This window comes from Syzygium oleosum, unplaced genomic scaffold, assembly GCF_021117445.2.
Source record: "Syzygium oleosum isolate NSW1041296 unplaced genomic scaffold, Sole_v2.1 Sole_v2.34, whole genome shotgun sequence".
NCBI classification, from domain to species: Eukaryota; Viridiplantae; Streptophyta; class Magnoliopsida; order Myrtales; family Myrtaceae; genus Syzygium; species Syzygium oleosum.
Window position 1 is genome coordinate 2,864,969 of NW_026607518.1, and position 12,723 is coordinate 2,877,691.

The following is a 12,723-nucleotide window of genomic DNA, read 5'->3' on the forward strand; positions in this document are numbered from 1 at the left end:
CAAATCCGCATCCGGTCAAAAATCCACTTTTCGCATATTCCGGGCAATGTCGAGGTTGGCCACAATAATATCAACACCGTCCAATTAAATTCGTCCCGGAACTCCAAGAAATTCGACACTAAAGTTTGGGCTCTAAATAACGGCCAAATTCGATCAAATGCAATTCTAGCGAAATCTCTAATTTAAAAATAATAACCCAAGAGTGATCAGTTCCGAGCGAGATTTTATTATAAGCGCACTGACGAAATACCCGTTTTATAAATCCCAAAAATGGGCCGAAATTCAGAATGTCACTTTCTTGTTTTAGTACAAGCGATGACTAGAAATGCAAAGCTGAGTATTGTGTCGTGCGTCGCTTCATCCTACGGTAACATTTGCAATATAACCTACCCGTTCCGACTGAAGAGTGACCCGAAGGGATGCGACAACTTGAAATTCGAGCTGGCTTGTGAAGATAATCGCATTGTTCTATACTTAGACAATGGTAGATACTATGTTCGATCTATCAATTATTCCGCTGGCGAAATCACATTGGTCGACAATAGGATTCACAAGGGTGACTGCTACAAACTAGACGGCACATTTGGCAAGCAATTTAGTGCCGTGGTCATTATGAACTGCTCAAAGCCGGTTAGTTCTTCATACTACATTGCTACCAATCCCTGCATCGAGGGGTTGTATTCTTCCAACACATCATCAAGTTGGAACTTGTATGCTCTGGTTGGTCCAACAGCATCGGATGTTAGGGACTTTTGTACCATTAGCAGGTGGACGTGGGTATCAAAGTTTGACCTTTATGAGCAGATTAATAATAGCTCATACAACTACGAGCTAATCCATAATATCATGGCCGAAGGATTTGTTCTCCTCAATGATCAACCCATTAGAACGATCTTCCCTACCTTTTGCAGACTTGGTTTCCATAGCATCTACAAGGGTCAGGATTGCGGATGGGACCTCCCCTTTCTTTTACCACGAGGCTTTCTTTTGCGTCTTTGATTTCCATAGCATCCTCTGAGGTCAGGCTTGCGGATTCAAGCGTTATGACAGCGGTAAGCTTCGGTTGACAATAAAATTTTACCGCAATTTTGCATGATTGTGTACACTCTTTCACTTGTTACTTTCTCTTCAAAATTGGAATATGTAAGAAGTATTTCAAATCCAAGAAAATCATGACGAATTGTACATGTTAGTATAGGTCAACATCTGCGTATTTGAAAGATTTCAGGACCTTTGCGTTACATATCAGAATCAAATTGTAGGAATTACAAAATTGGCCAAAAAAAAAAGTGATGGTAGAAGTCACCTCAAACAGACCCATCATCAGCTGCACACATACATGAAGCTAGATTATACTTCCTTTCATTGTTCGAGCAGCCAGATGACTAGTTTTTTGTCAGCATAGAGTTCAGATTTTCTTATTTTCTTAATTAGTTGCTTAATTAGGAAGAACAAAATTGTATTAATGTATTGACGGGAGGAACAAAATTATCAATTAAAGATGAAAATCACCGTTACTCTATTTTGTCGACTACTAACAAAGCCAAATGAATTTCTTGTTTCGTCTATTATCTATGGGAAACGAAGCTTATTAGTTTCATTTATTTGCAAATATATGCAACCCACTTCTCATATTCTTTTGAGCAAAATTTAACTTGCTCAAAGTAGCTAGCTACTACTCTGTTTCCTCATGAGTTTTGTTTTTTGGATTTCTTTTCCTTCAATTCCTTTTCAAATCATTCATTCCTTCCACAGGTCTCCTAAAAGATATGACCGTTTGGACAACTGTGGATTTCATATCACTACTAGGTACGGCACAATGATTTGTTCTTAAAATAATTATAAAAATTATATTCTAACCTATCAGAATTTTCTTCAATGTATTTTTGTGTAACGAAATTCATGTTCGGGACACCATTTGTCATGATATTTCTGATCTACACGTACAGAAGAAGGCACTTAGCAATGGACAAGAACATCGAAGAGTTTTTGCAAGCTCACAACAACTTTTTGCCCATAAGGTACTCTTACTCGAATATTAAGAAGATCACCAAAAATTTTAAGCACAAACTTGGAGAAGGGGGGTATGGCTCTGTATACAAAGGAAAGCTCCGAAGCGGCAATGAAGTGGCAATCAAGATTTTGAAGCAGTCCAAGGCCCCTGGCCATGATTATATCAGCGAGGTGACTACTATTGGAAGAATTCACCATGTTAATGTAGTGCAACTCATTGGTTTTTGCTTTGAAGGCTCGAAACAAGCTCTCATGTATGATTTCATGTCGAATGGATCTTTGGATAAGCACATTTTCATTGAGGAAGGTGATAGGTTTCTTGATTACATGAAAATATATGAGATTGCTCTTAGGGTGGCGAGAGGGATTGAATACTTACATCGGGGGTGTGACATGCAAATACTTCACTTTGATATCAAGCCTCATAATATTCTTTTAGACAAGAATTTCACTCCGAAAGTTTCTGACTTTGGACTTGCAAAACTTTATCCAACTGATCAAAGCATAGTCTCATTGACTGCCGTAAGAGGGACCTTAGGATATATGGCTCCTAAATTGTTCTACAGAAACATCGGTGGTATATCTTATAAAGCAGATGCCTATAGCTTTGGAATGTTGCTCATGGAATTGGCAGGTAGAAGGAAGAATATAAATGCAAATGCAGAACACTCAAGCCAAATTTATTTTCCGTTGTGGGTGTACAACCAAGTCAATGAAGAAAAAAGTGTTGAAGCGGAAGTTGTAGCAGAGGAAAGGAAGGTGATAAAGAAGATGATAGTAGTTGCACTTTGGTGCATACAATTAAACCATGACCATCGACCTTCAATGAGCAAAGTCCTAGAAATGCTTGAAGGAGATATTGATGAACTCCAAATGCCTCCAAAGCCGCTTATTTACCCACTCGATGTGCCATTCAACAATGATGAAGCCGAGATGGAGCTAGAAACATTCTCAACTTCATCAAGCACTCCGATAATTTTTGCTAGTTTTCCTTTGGGAGATACCAATAATGTTTAGAGATCCATGCGTAGTTTGATTGGAAATGCTTTTTGTGTATTTGTTATATGTCCCACAATCTAGTATTATGTTGGGAGGGACTTGAGATAATTTAGCTGTGATTACTTTTGAGATTGTCTTCTTCTAGCTCTTAGGTTAATGTTGTGTTATTGTATTTCATATAGTTTTACTCTATTACATTGTGACATTCCGAATTTCGACCCATTTTGGGATTTATAAAACGTGTATTTCGTCAGTGCGCTTATAGTTGAATCTCGCCCAGAACTGATCACTCTCGGGTTATTTTAAATTTGAGATTTCGTTAAAATCGCATTCGAACAAAATTGGCCGCTATTTAGAGCCCGAACTTTGGTGTCGAATTTCTCAGAGTTCCGTGACGAACTTAATTGGACGACATCGATATTATTGTGGTTAGCGTCGGTATTGTCAGGAATTATTGAAAAGTGAAATTTGGACCGGGTGCGGATTTTGACTAGTAGACCTCCCTTTGGGTTTATTTTATTTAGTGTCTTTTGGCCTAATCCTAATTTATAATTGGGATTTTTAGTGGACCGTTAGATCGACTTCGGGTTTGAACGTGAGCTGTTAGATCACACTCATTGGTTTGACTTTCTCTCTCTCTCTCTCTCACTCTCTCTCTCTCTCTCTCTCTCTCTCTCTCTTTCTCCTGTGCCGCGCACACCCTATGCGCGCGTTCACTTCCCCCCAGCTACGCACGTCCCCTCCCCCTTCTCCCCATGTAGACTCTCTCTCTCCTCCTTTCTTCTTCTTTCTTCTTCTTCTCTTCTTCTTCGTCTTTCTTTCCTTCGCCGTTGCTTCATCTTCTTCTTCTTCTCTCTCTCGACCAATAACCGCCAACCATCGCTCGCCGTCCGCCTCACGCCGCCGCTCGCTCGACCAGCCACCACCATCGCCGCTCGCCGTCGCGCATCCCGGCTGCTCAACTCGCTCGTACCGTCGCCGTTCAACTCGCCTGGCCGAGCCCGCACGCCGTCGCCAGCTCGCCGAGACCAGCCATCCGCCAGCCAGCCCGTCCCGTCTTGCCCAGTCGCCGCGCCGCTGCTGGCCACTCCATCTCCGCCACGACGCCCCTCTCCTCCATTTCCCCTGTTTGCCCGACTCCTCTGTTCGCCTCGCCCTCAACCGCCGTACTCTGCCGTTCCGGCCGCCGTTGCCCCCACCAGCTCGCCGCCACCATCCCAACTCCCCCCCTTAAGTCACCATCGCCCCTGCTGCTCCGGCAACAACGCGGCTGCCTCTTTGTCATCCCCTATTCTAACCGAGTCCTCCGCCGCCCAGCAGCAGCTCGTCGCTATCGCCGTCGTCGCCAGCCACCACCATCGCCATCGTTGCCAGCTCGCCGTCGCCGTCGCTGTCGTCATCATCGCCAGCTCGCCGTTGCCGCCGTCAGCGCTTGCCTGGCCGTCGCTGGCCACCTGCCCAGCTCGCCTAGCCGTTGCCCTTGCCCGTGGCCGAGTCACCTAGCTCGGTTGGCCGTCGTCCCGGGCCGTGGCCGAGCTCGCCTGGTCGTGCCCTTGCGTGCCCAGCCGTCGCCCATCCGCCTGGCCGAGTGCCTTGATCGTGGCTTAGAGTCCCGGGTCGTGGCCGAGGGCCGTGCCGAGGCCTTGCTCGTTGGCCGGCCGCTACGCCCTCGCCCGCGCCGAGCCGCTGCTTCCCTGACCGGGCCATTTTAGCCCCTAATCGATTTTACTTGGGCCAAAACCTTGTAAGTGACTTCCTAATCCCTACTTAGTACTTTGGGTATTATTAGACTTGTTTAGGGGTTAATTAGTATCGGTTTAGTGGCTAAGCTTGGAATAGGATTGATGTGTGAATGTGGCTAGTTGGTGGATTAAATTGTGGTGAGTTGTGGCTTAATTAGTGATTTGTTGAGATGGATTCGATGTTTGGGTTGTCGTGGCGTTTGTGGGTGAATTGGATATTTGAATGTGCCGACTTGAATATTGGATTGGTTGGCTAATGTGGGGAGCATGATTTGAGTTTGGATATTATGACGTGTTAGAATGGCGAATTGTGTTGTGGTGTATGTGCATGAGAAATGTCCTGAGGTGTGGTTACGTGGGACTAAGCTCGGATTGATCGGAGGGCTGCCAACCTGAGGCGTGGTTATACGGGTGTGGCTAGAAAGGCAAGAAATGACTTGAGGCGTGGTTATGCGGGTCGAGAGAAATGTCCTGAGGCGTGGTTACGCGGGACTAAGCCTGGATTGATCGAAAGGCTGCCAACCTGAGGCGTGGTTACGCGGGTGTGGCTAGAAAGGCAATAAATGACCTGAGGCATGGTTACGCGGGTCGAGAGAAATGTCCTGAGGCGTGGTTACGCAGGACTGAGCCCGGATTAATCGGAGGGCTGGACCTGAGGCGTGTTGACGCAGGTCGTGGAAAGTTGGCTGGACACGGATGCGAATTGTGCTTGGTTGAATTGGGTGAATGTGCGTGTATATGGCGCTCGAGTGTTTATGCTATGATCTTGAGCTATTATTGCATTATTATGATTTGACTAATGTGCACAGTTGGCGTGTGAATTGAGGCGAGGTAAGTGCGTGTATGTGAATTCTATATGTTACTTGTTAGATTGTATGTTAAGACTTGTCTGGGTACGCATTGGCCTAGGTGGGGTTTAGGTTGTTCGCTTATTGAGATTTATTCTTATTGCTGTAATGCAAACCATTTCAGATCCCCGCCCTTGATCATGCCGCCAGCTCGGCATTTTGGGGTCTCCATGCATACGGTGCATAAGGAGACCGAGTATTTTATAGGTCCGCATCAGACTTATATTAGGCACCTCACTACGGTCTGGGTAGATGTAGGCCTGGACGACTTGCAGCGTCACACTTACTTAGCCTGGTTCTACCGTGATGGGTTGGAGACTACTGGGCCAATCCGTGGTTTTGAGGGGCTACAACATGGTAATGAGGATGCTGTGAATTGGGAGCCCTGGGACAGGTATGCTCCTGATGGCGAGGTGACAAACCCCGAAGATCCACCGGAGAACCCTAGTCCTGAGCCAGAGCCTTTGACACCCAAGCCCACACTAGAACTTGTGGACCCTGAGCTTGAGGAGGAATTTGAGGAGTCCGAGCCTCAAGAAGAATCCAAGCCTGTGCCAGAGCCTATGGAGTCCGAGCCCGAGGAGTGGCCGGGTAATGAGGAGCAGCCGATCGAGATCAACTCGGTCACGAAGTTCGAGTCTTCAGGATCTGATTCGGATTGGGCACCGTAGAGGTGTTTGGGCGTTGGGCGTAGAAGCTTTTTGGTAGAGCCCCTTTGGTGTATTCTGTTAGTCTACCCTACCACCTGTCCCTTTTTTATGATTATGGTGGATCTAAACCCTAGGAGCCTAATGTCTAATCGTCTGATCGAATGTTGTAAGTGAATGTCTTCTAATGTTATGAAATTATTATTTTGTGCTTTCATTATTCCTTTGTTATTGTTTATTGTTTGGGTTTTTATATCTCGCTTCCGCTTGCTTATACATGTGGGTGTTTCATTTGGGTCGGTAACACGTCCTGGGACGTCGCGTTTAATACGACCGTCGAAGGGGTGTCGCGAGCCCGTTGGGGTTCGGGGCGTGACATACATTCTCCTTCGAAAAGACGAACACATTGGCAAGGGGGCAAGGACAAAAACAGCAGGGGAAGGTGATGGACATTGAGAATTTATCTCACTCATTACGTGATTTAGGGTAATCCCAATATAAATGCTAATAATAACCTACGATATTACTATTTAACATTCTACTATTGGCATGTCGACTTATGAATTCATTTTCAGAAAAAATATCCATGTATACGTTTACAAAGTACACACCATTTATCTATACAAGAAACAACTCTTATCAAAATGAAAAAGGTCTAAGAAGAAACAATTCTATGAAGTTTATATTTGAAAGAACTCATATTTCATTTTAAAATTAAGGTAAATTGCAATATGTTGTATTCAACGGGTAAAGATATAAATTGGCAAGATGTAAACTAATGACATAATCTTATCTCACCATATATGTATTGGCAACTCTATTGTGTTATCTCTTTCTTCGTACTATTTTTCATTTTAGAAAATGTGATTTCTAATTTTACTAAATATACGACTCCTATATATGTTGTTTAAGTATGTCTTTTAAATATATTTAAATATGGATGAAGCCAACCTTGATTAATTGTATATGTCAGTGGAAAAGTTCTAGCTAAAAAATAAACTGTAAAATATGACATAATTATGACCAAGAGAACTCAAATTAAAAGTAGGGATAAGTGCACTAGAAGTCCTAAAACTTGTCACAAAAGTGCAATTGAGTCCTAAAACTTTCAAAAAATGCGATCAAGTCCTAAAACTTGTCAGGAAAGTGCAATTGAATCCTAAAACTTTAAAAAAATGCAAACAAGTTCTAAAACTTGTCACGAAAGTGCAAACAAGTCCTAAAACTTGTCAATCCGAGATTGATCGGAAGGCTGACCTGAGGCGTGTTTATGCACGTTGTGAGAATGTGAGAAAGGTCCTGAGGCATGTTGACACGGGACAAAGCCCAGATTGATCGGAGGGCTGCCAGCCTGGAGTGTGTTGACGGGGGTGGCGAGAAAGGACCTGTGGGGTGTTGACCCGGGTCGTGAGAAAGTTGGATGGATGGGCATGTGTAATGTATTTGGTCGAATTGGATGAATGCACATGGGTATGGCGCTCGAGTGATTATGATATGTGCTTGGGATATTATTGCATTATAGTGTTTGACTAATATGCAGAGTTGGTGTGTGATTGGAGGCAATGTAAGTATGTCTATGTGAATTCCAATTTGTCGATGGTTAGATTGCATGTTGAGACTTGTCTGGGTACACATTGGCCTAGGTGAGATTTAGGTTGTCTGCTTATTGAGATCTATCTCATTCCCGTTGTTAAACATTTTCAGGCTTGGAGTGACGAACAGTTGTCATATGCGGTTCGGAGACCGGAAGTGGTATTGGACATCGATGTTGCTTCCCTTCTTGTATGCCTTTCCTTTTGATAGTGAAGTTAGGCTACCCAATCATTGCCCCTTTTTGATGAACGTGATTCTGTTGTTCGTGGCCTAGCTTGTGGTTGTCTTTTTGTGAATGCTGTAAGTTGTGCCAAGTATTTTTATAAAATGCATTTATCGATTAGTTCATGTACTATCCCTTTGTCATTATTTATTGTCAGGGTTGTTTAAATTTCGCTTCCGCTTATGTATGTTGTTTGGGTCGGCGACGCGTCCTGGGATGTCGCGTTCAATACGACCTCAGAGGGGTGTCGCGAGCCCATTGAGGTTCGGGACGTGACATGTCACCTCAGAAAAAGAAAACCCATTAACATCATAACAATCTCCAAAAAATATGAAATTACTCACTTATGTAAGAAAAATTCTCCAAAAAAATGAAATAATGTCGTGAGACGGCTAAATATGTGGGTTGTCAATTGTCGAGGAGCATACTCCTCGGACATGTATTCTAAAATCTCTAAAATAAGCTGTGGCACATGCAAATGCCACTACAAAAAAAAAGTTTTTTCCGACGAAATTTCCAACGAAAAATTCTGAAAAATTCGTTGGAAAACGAAATTCCAACAAATTTTCCAACGAAAAAAAATTCGTGGGTAATTCGTCGTCGGAAAATTTTCCAACAAAAAATTTTCATTTTCGTTGGAAATTTGCGACGAAAATTTTTTCGTTGGAAATGTCGATGGAAAAATCGTCGGTAAATTCGTGGATAAATTTGTTGGAAATTTCGTTGGAAAATTCGTCGCTAATTATTCGTTGGAAAACTCGTCGAAAAATTCGTCGGTAATTATTTGTGGGTAAATTCGTGGATAAATTTGTTGGAAATTTCGTTGTAAATTTCGTCGGTAATAATTCGTTGGAAAAGTCGTGGAAAAATTCGTCGATAATAATTGGTCATAACAATCGTGGGAAACAGAATTTCCAACGAAAAAAAATTCGTTGGAAATCTCGTTGGAAATCGTTTAAATGTCCGACAAAAAAATAATTTTCGTAGGTAATTTGCAACAAAAAACAAAATTCGTTAGTAAGTTCGTTGGAGAATTAGTTGGAAATATCGTTGCAAATATTTCGTTGGATTTCGTCGGAAAAATTTCGTTGGAAAATTCGTTGGAAAAATTTCGTTGGAAAATTCGTTGCAAATTATTCGTGGGAAATTTCGTTGGAAATATTTCGTTGGAAAATTCGTTGGAAAATTCGTTGGAAAAATTTCGTTGGAAAATTCGTTGCAAATTTTTCGTTGGGAAATTCATTGCAAATTTTTAGTTGGAAATTTCGTTGGAAAATTCGTTTGAAAAATTTCGTGGAAAATTCGTTGCAAATTTTTCGTTGGAAAATTCGTGGGAAACCATGAATAATTCGTTGCAAATTATGTCGATAATTGTTCGTTACAAAAATTCATTCGTAATTATTCGTGAAAAAAGTCATTGCTAATTTCCAGCAATATTTTTTTTTTGTTGCTAAATTGCTACGAATTTTGTTTCGGAACAACTTCGATTTGAAATCTAATTACATATGCAATATTAATTTCTACAATGCATAAGTTGGAAAGTCTCACATGATGGTATTAAAAATTGAATGTCATAATACATAAAGGTAGCTAAACAAGAATGAACATCAATTAATACATTGAAAACATTGAAAGGATGGGGGACAACCATAAGACATTGGCAGCTTCGGTACTGGGCATGACATCAGGAACAGTCAGCTGTATCGACACCTGATGAAATATGGAAACATAAATAAAGATATGGAATTTGTCCAAAATATAAAAAAAGCATTTATGCATTGACGTAGAACTAGCTATAAAAAAATGTTCTTACCTAAGGGGGACTGACAATAAAATCATCAGCATCATCATCATCAGCATCATCACCAATCGCCGCATCATCGTGTGGTTCATCAATATGCCCATGACCGGCTACATTAACAGGAGGTACAGAAGGAACGTCATTGCGATCGATGTCGAGGTGTCGCATGACGTATTGCATTTGTGATTGCATCACTCTTATTTGTTCGTCCTTCTGTCCAAGTAAATGCTTCATTTCTTCGTCCTTCTGTACAAGCAACTGTTTCAGTTGGCACAATTCTTGGGTCATGTGCTCCTCATGTCGTGTCCTCCTTGCAGCAGCCGCATTGGAGGATGAAGATGCAGCAGCCTTCGTTTTAAACGTCTTTAACAAGGATCCCATCCCAAATATTTTTCCTCTTTTCATCCCGCCCGCTGCCTCCACCCATAATGCCATACTATCAACCGATGGCTCAGACACAGCAACACCATCACCACCACCACCATCATCACCACAACTAGAACCACTAGCAGTGCTCATCAAAAGTTGATCATATTTTTCCTATATTAACAGTATAGATAAAAATAAAATAAGTTCGAATATATTATCATAAATATTAAAAACATGCATGATTTTCATTCTAGTTTCGATAAAGTCCAAACTATAACCTTCCATACCTTAGTAGCTTTTGCCTGATCGCCAGTCCATGTCTTATCCTTTTTCTGAAATGTGCGTTCAAATGTAACTGTAAATGTGGGTTCCATCCCCAATTCATCTGCCTACAAAAATTTAACAAAAATTAGTCACAATTGAATTAAATAAACTTACAAGTTTAAACAGACTTACCATTCTTCTTCTGTGCTCGCCGATGCTGATAGAGCCCCCAGCATATGTGGTGATGCAGACCCGTCACTAGAACTAGAAGCTCGATTCTTCTTGTTCTGTTCACACCTTTTCTTATGCTTCTCAGTTTCCCAAGTTCTCGTAATTTCTATCCAATCGTCAGCTGTAATGAAATCCGGCTTTTCTTTTGTTCTCTTCGCTTTATTTATCACATAACGCATGTGATCACCGACTTTCTTCTTAAAAATTCTTCTAACCTCAGCCTCTTCCATTTCATCCCACGTAAACTTACGCTACAATCAATAGCAAAAGCAAGGGAAATTAATTATATTGGTCACAAGTGAGATATCCCTTACAATGCACCAAACAATTCACGCCAAATTTCATTATTGACCATCAGTATGCTACACCGAACTTACGTTGTGAGAAAATAAATAAAAACAACACTAACCTTGAACTCATTCCACCACAAAGTCTTTATTTCTTTAGGAGCACTGCTGAAAGATGTAAACTGCCCTATCCAACAGTTATTGACTATTCTATTAAGTTCCCTCACAACATGCGTAGAATCCGTAAATCTGAAAACATGTTATAACAATATAGAGAATAAGACAATCAAGCATATGAAAAATTCGAAACATGGACACTTTTAAATTCGTTCCATAATTTAAATATACATACAAAAATGAATTACTTACGAATCTCTGCATGGGCATATAAGGAATCGGTTCTCTTCTTCCTCATTTGAGTGTTGCACTGATGAAGCAGGTGGCACCGAAGGAGATGGAACTGAAGTAAAATCAGTTCGCATGTCCCCCAGTTCTTCGTGAATATGTTGCTGCGGATCGAAGGATGGGCCAATGTGTCCGTATTGTCCCTGCACATATGGTAGAACAGGGTTCGAAGACAGGACGGGGGAAGAGGATAAGGCCGGGGACGAGGATGAGGAAGCGGAGAGGCCTGGTCTTCTTTGTGAACCCCCACCCCGCATGTGACCTCCTCGATTATGCTGACAATTAGTAAAGAGGTTAGACAAATATTACAAAAAATATGAACAGGTATTAGGGACAGAAAATGAAATCATTTTCCTTACCATTTTGTATTAGATATCAAGAAATAATGTTAACAAATTGAAACTAACAGAGTACCGCCTCTGATAAATAGTCAAGTCACTGGTCCTCGTCGGAAGAACCTATTACAATTTAGATCACATCGGATGCCACTAAAGCGTATAATGAAGCATATTTAATTTACAAAACGAATAACAATTCGAAACAAAATTATAATTGCATCCACCCCCACCGGGTAGGAATCCGGCGGCGAATCTGCGCCGGTTCCCGTGGCGTCCGTGGCCGGTTCCCGCGGACTCATTCCGGCCGCGGGATTCTGCCCGCCGGAATCCCGCCAGGACCGCCAGCCCCCCGCCGGAATCCGGCCGCCACCCCACCCGACGGGATTCCGGTGCGAACCCCCGGCCGGAATCAGGCCGCTAACCCCCTGCTTAGGAATCTCGCGGCGGCGACCCACCCGGCCGCAACCCCACCAGCGCAGCCGCGCGCCTCCTCCCCCGCGGCGACCCCCTCGGCGGCGACCCCCACCCCACCCGACCGCAACCCCACCAACGCAGCCGCGCCTCTCCCCGCGGCGACCCCCCTCGCCCGCGACCCCCCTCCCCCGACCGCACCCCCCTGCGGCGCGGCCGCGACCCTCCCCCGCCGCAACACCCCCCCCGCGACGGCACCCCTCCCCACCCCATACGGCCTCAACACCCCCCCGGCCACATTCCCCCCACCCCGCGCGGCCGCTGAGCCCCACCGCGGCCGCGACCCTTCCCGCGCGGCCGCGAGGCCCTACCGCGCGGCCGCCACCCCCGGCCGAGACCATCCCCGCGGCGGCAAGCCACAGTGAACGGCGAAGAGGAGGAGAAAAGGACGGCGAGCACTTACCACGGACGGCGAGGCGGACGGCGACGGCGTGGGCGGTGACGGCGAGCGGGCGGCGACGGCGAAGAGGACGAGAAGAGAGAGAAATTTTG

General features: G+C 43.7%; 1 pseudogene; it reads left to right on the forward strand.

Annotated features, from left to right (window-relative positions):
• Positions 1-270: 270 nt before the first annotated feature.
• Positions 271-2,521, forward strand: LOC115693738 (LEAF RUST 10 DISEASE-RESISTANCE LOCUS RECEPTOR-LIKE PROTEIN KINASE-like 2.1; annotated as a pseudogene).
• The last annotated feature ends 10,202 nt before the right edge of the window (positions 2,522-12,723 follow it).